Here is a 6,000-nt window from a genome sequence, read left to right as displayed (position 1 = left end):
CCTTACTCTGCCCTATCTCTCTCTCTATTCAGGACAGTAACACTTCTGACCACCTTACTCTGCCCTATCTCTCTCTCTATTCAGGACAGTAACACTTCTGACCACCTTACTCTACCCTATCTCTCTTTCTGTTCAGGACAGTAACACTTCTGACCACCTTACTCTGCCCTATCTCTCTCTCTATTCAGGACAGTAACACCTCTGACCACCTTACTCTCCCCTATCTCTCTCCATTCAGGACAGTAACACTTCTGACCACCTTACTCTTCCCTATCTCTCTCCATTCAGGACAGTAACACTTCTGACCACCTTACTCTGCCCTATCTCTCTCTATTCAGGACAGTAACACTTCTGACCACCTTACTCTGCCCTATCTCTCTCCATTCAGGACAGTAACACTTCTGACCACCTTACTCTGCCCTATCTCTCTCTCTATTCAGGACAGTAAAACTTCTGACCACCTTACTCTGCCCTATCTCTCTCCATTCAGGACAGTAACACTTCTGACCACCTTACTCTGCCCTATCTCTCTCTCTATTCAGGACAGTAACACTTCTGACCACCTTACTCTGCCCTATCTCTCTCTCTATTCAGGACAGTAACACTTCTGACCACCTTACTCTGCCCTATCTCTCTTTCTATTCAGGACAGTAACACTTCTGACCACCTTACTCTGCCCTATCTCTCTCTCTATTCAGGACAGTAACACCTCTGACCACCTTACTCTCCCCTATCTCTCTCCATTCAGGACAGTAACACTTCTGACCACCTTACTCTGCCCTATCTCTCTCCATTCAGGACAGTAACACTGCTGGGGAGACTCACTGGTGCTGAGCTCTTTGCCCTGAGTAAAGAGGACCTGCGTATGTTTTCACCAGAGGAGGGTGCCAGAGTGTACAGCCAGATGATGGTGCAGAAGGCTTTACTGGAGGTACAAGCAACCCTATTGACTGGCAACACCATTGACTGGCAACCCCATTGATCGGTAACCCCATTGACTGACAACCCCATTGACTGGCAGCCCCATTGACTGGCAGCCTCAGTCACTGGCAGCCCCATTGACTGGCAACCCCATTCTCACCCAATTCTCATCACAACTCTTATAGTGTTGTATCAAAACACATCACTTCCTCAGTACTCCTCTTATTTCTCCTTTCCCTCTGTCTTCCTTCTCTTCTGGTTGACACAACTCTCACATTATAGATCATTGGTTCCCATCCTTCTCTTCTGGTTGACACAACTCTCACATTATAGATCATTGGTTCCCATCCTTCTCTTCTGGTTGACACAACTCTCACATTATAGATCATTGGTTCCCATCCTTCTCTTCTGGTTGACACAACTCTCACATTATAGATCATTGGTTCCCATCCGTCTCTTCTGGTTGACACAACTCTCACATTATAGATCCTTGTTTCCCATCCTTCGCTTCTGGTTGACGCAACTCACATTATAGATAGATCTTTGGTTCCCATGCTTTTTTCTCTTTCCTCTTCTCTCCTCTCTCTCCTCTCCCTTTCTCTCTCCTTCCCTCCCTCCTTCTCTCCCTCTCTCTCTTCTTCTCTCCCTCTCTCTCTCCCTCTCTCTCCTCTTCCCTCCCTCCTCTCTCTCTCTCTCCTCTTTCCTATTCAGCGTGACTGGGAGTCTCTGGAAGTTTCTGGGTGCAGATGCATTAATACTTCTAGTGATGGACTGGTGTTAGATGTGTAACACATTAATCTCATACAATATATTGTTGGATGGACAAGATTGTTTAAAATGTCAAGTTATGTTAAAAGGTCTATACTTCCTGTTTTTTTAATGAAGGGAGTGAAGTGAGTCATTTTCCATTTTGGAATCTAACCAATATGTTGTAGAACCTAATCCAACACCTAAAGACTTCCTCAAGAGGTTTAGACCTCTTGGTGTAATGGTTAGGGTGTTAGCTTGACAGTCACTGGACCAGGGTTTGCGTCCTGGTTATGTCTACCCCTGAATTTGCTACACTGTGGCCAGGACTACATGTCAGAAGGGGGATGACTCAAGGAAGGCACCTCCATCGGAGAGGTGTGTACACATGAGGGACTTGGTAAAGAGAAGCGTGGGGATACACTCTCCAGAAGGAAGGGGGTAATGACCGTTACCTCTTGACGAGGTTGCTAGGTGTTGGCTGGACTTGGGTTGGAGTCCCAGTATGGGCTACCCCCTGGTTTCACTACAATATCACAGCACATACCTTCTCACTGGAAGTAAGAGTAGTTCACTCACATTTTATAATCTGACCAACCAGTAGTGACTTGACCTTTCATTACTGTGCTTTGCTACAGACAAGAGGCTAACGTTAGAAAGTAACTCTACTAGCTCCTTAACGTTAGCAAAGTAACTTCTAGCTCCTTAACAGACTGTATTTCTTCCTTTCTTTCTCGGACTCTCTGTCCATTTCTATTAGGATGTCCACAAATCTACAGAGCTGGAGACAATGATGGAGAAACAGAAACAGAAAGCGGACTTCCAGCTGGAGAGCAGGAGGCTGTGACCAAGAACAAGCTATACACATGTATATCACTGATACACAGATATCACTGGTTGATGGACACCAACACAATAACATCACTGTCACTGATTAAGAGGACACACACACTCAATAACATTGTCTGTATGGAGATTCTGATACAGAGATTTCCCTTTTAAAGGGTAGTTCACCCAAACTATAAAATTACTTGGCTTTCTTAAGGCATCCGCATGCTTCCCAGCCAAAACAGTTCGGAAGAGTTTGTGCATATATTATGATGACATTTTGTGACGTTGTTTGTTTTCGACGTTAGTGAAGGTTTTTTAGGCTGTTCAGGCATAACATTTTTCTGGATGCAAGCAGAAGTTTTGAGCCGAAGTCTACGCCTCTTCGTTGGTGATTGGTCAACAGTAGGGATTTTTCAATAAAGTCTTTGTTGTCATTCAATGAGAGATGACTTACTTTCATGCAAGAGTTTTCATTGAGAAATACTTCACCAAACATCTTAGTTAGATGGACAATTGCATGACTAAGATCTCCTCTGAAATAATTTCAAAATGAATGACAGATTTCTTGAGTTACAGTATCTTAGAACAAATCTGACTATTTTGAGGAGGTTACGGCGTCTCAAAATGGACAAACAGTACTGCTGCCGATATTTTTGTTCAGTTCGGCTAGCCGAGTTCAGCTAGGCGCCAGCCGAACTGAAGCCTGCTGATGCCTTTACCCTGTAAGCAGTCTATCACGTCTTAGGAGAAGACCCAGAAGCATACAGTGTCGAGTAACACAAGTTTATTACTATAAAATAAAAATAAATAAAATAATTAACACTGAAACTTCAGATGAAGTTTGTGAGTGAATTAAACATGTTCAATTGCTTTCATGAGCTGTTTTCTCTCACTGCCCTGAGATTAAGACAAGGTTTTAGCTATCTTGGAATTAAGAACATATCCAAAACTTCCTAACTTTTTGCTTAAAGAGAAACGTATTAGCACAAGAAAATTTCCAAAAACCTTTTTGAGTAATAGCAACTTTGCTTAACTTTCTTTTTAAGGAAAAAATGACATTTCTTCTTAAGAAAGTTTGTGAGTCCGGGCCCATGAACCTGGTTGAGAGAATTCCAAGAGTGTGCAAAGCTGTCATCAAGGCAACGCCCTTACACAGCCTGGAAGTGTGTTTGGTGATTGTCCTTTTGAAAAACAAATGATAGTCCCACTAAGCGCAAAGATAGGATGGTGGATCGCTTCAGAATGCTGTGGTAGCCATGCTGGTTAAGTTTGCCTTAAATTCTACATAAATCACCGACAGTGTTAACAGCAAAGCATCCCCACACCATCACACCTCCTCCTCCATGCTTCAAGGTGGGAACCACACATGCAGAGATCATCAGTTCACCTACTCTGCGTCTCACAAAGACACAGTGGTTGGAACCAATAATCTCACATTTGGACTCATTAGACCAAATGACAGATTTCCACAGGTCTAATGTCCATTGCTTGTTTTTCTTGGCCCAAGCAAGTCTCTTCTTCCTATTGGTTTCCTTCAGTAGTGGTTTCTTTGCAGCAAATCGACCATAAAAGCCTGATTCACGCAGTCTCCTCTGAACAGTTGATGTTGAGATGTGTCTGTTCCTTGAACACTGTGAAGCATTTATTTGGGCTGCAATTTCTGAGGCTGGTAACTCTAATGAACTTATCCTCTGCAGCAATGGTAACTCTGGGTCTTCCTTTCCTGTGGTGGTCCTCATGAGAGCCAGTTTCACCATAGCGCTTGATGGTTTTTGCAACTACACAAAGATACTTTCAAAGTACTTGAAATTTTCCAAATTGACTGACCTTCATGTCTTAAAGTAATAATGAACTGTCATTTCTCTATGCTTATTTGAGCTGTTCTTGCCATAATATGGACTTGGTCTTTTACCAAATAGGGCTATCTTCTGTATACCAACCCTACCTTGTTACAACACAACTGATTGGCTCAAACGCATTAAGAAGGAAAGAAATTCCACAAATTTACTTTTAACATGGCACACCTGTTAATTGAAATGCATTCCAGGTGACTACCTCATGAAGCTGGTTGAGAGAATACCAAGAGTATGCAAAGCTGTCATCAAGGCAAAGGGTGGCTACTTTGAAGAATCTCATATATAAAATATACTTTGATTTGTTTAAAACTTTTTTGGTTACAACATGATTCCATATGTATTATGTCATAGTTTTGATGTCGTCACTGTTATTCTACAATGTAGAAAATAATAAAAGTTAAGAAAAACCTAATGAGTAGGTGTGTCCAAACTTTTGACTGGTACTCTATGTATGTATGTATGTATATATATATATATATATATATATATATATATATATATATATATATATATATACAGTTGAAGTCGGAAGTTTACATACACTTAGGTTGGAGACATTAAAACTAGTTTTTCAACCACTCCACAAATTTCTGGTTAACAAACTATAGTTATTGCAAGTCAGTTAGGACATCTACTTTGTGCGTGACACAAGTAATTTGTCCAACAATTGTTTACAGACAGATTATTTCACTGTATCACAATTCCAGTGAGTCAGAAGTTTACATACACTAAGTTGACGATGCCTTTAAAACAAACAGCTTAGAAAATTCCAGAAAATTATGACATGGCTTTAGAAGATTCTGATAGGCTAATTGACATCATTTGAGTCAATTGGAGGTGTACCTGTGGATGTATTTCAAGGCCTACCTTAAAACTCAGTGCCTCTTTGCTTGACATCATGGGAAAATCTAAAGAAATCAGCCAAGACATCAGAATTTTTGTTTTAGACCTCCACAAGTCTGGTTCATCCCTGGGAGCAATTTCCAAACATCTGAAGGAACCACGTTCATCTGTACAAACAATAGTACGCAAGTATAAACACCATAGGACCACACAGCCATCATAACGCTCAGGAAGGAGACTCGTTCTGTCTCCTAGAGATGAACGCACTTGGTGCAAAAAGTGCAAATCCCAGAACAACAGCAAAGGACCTTGTGAAGATGCTGGAGGAAACAGGTACAAAATTATCTATATCCACAGTAAAACAAGTCCTATATCGACATAACCTGAAAGGCAGCTCAGCAAGGAAGAGGCCACTGCTCCAAAACCACCATAAAAAAGCCAGATTACGGTTTACAACTGCACATGGCGACAAAGATTGTACTTTTTGGAGAAATGTCCTCTGGTCTGATGAAACAAAATTAGAACTGTTTGGCCATAATGACCATTGTTATGTTTGGAGGAAAAAGGGGGATGCTTGCAAGCTGAAGAACACCATCTCAACCGTGAAGCACGGGGGTGGCAGCATCATGTTGTGGGGGTGCTATGCTGCAGGAGGGACTGGTGCACTTCACAAAATAGATGGCATCATGAGGGAGGTCGGTCGCAAATGGGAATTCCAAATGGACAATGACTACAAGCATAAAGTTGTGGCAAAATGGCTTAAGGACAACAAAGTCAATGTATTGGAGTGGCCATCACAAAG

General features: G+C 41.8%; 1 long non-coding RNA gene across 1 annotated transcript; it reads left to right on the top strand.

Moving 5' to 3' along the window:
• Positions 1 to 804: 804 nt before the first annotated feature.
• Positions 805 to 2,958, top strand: LOC129832102 (uncharacterized). The gene is made up of 2 exons (XR_008755869.1): positions 805 to 931; positions 2,429 to 2,958. It is a non-coding gene; the product is annotated as an uncharacterized LOC129832102 (long non-coding RNA).
• Positions 2,959 to 6,000: the final 3,042 nt, after the last annotated feature.

The sequence above is a fragment of the Salvelinus fontinalis genome, chromosome 2 (assembly GCF_029448725.1).
Source record: "Salvelinus fontinalis isolate EN_2023a chromosome 2, ASM2944872v1, whole genome shotgun sequence".
Lineage (NCBI taxonomy): Eukaryota > Metazoa > Chordata > Actinopteri > Salmoniformes > Salmonidae > Salvelinus > Salvelinus fontinalis.
Note: the sequence above shows the minus strand (reverse complement) of the source record. Positions and strands in the feature narration are given on the sequence as shown.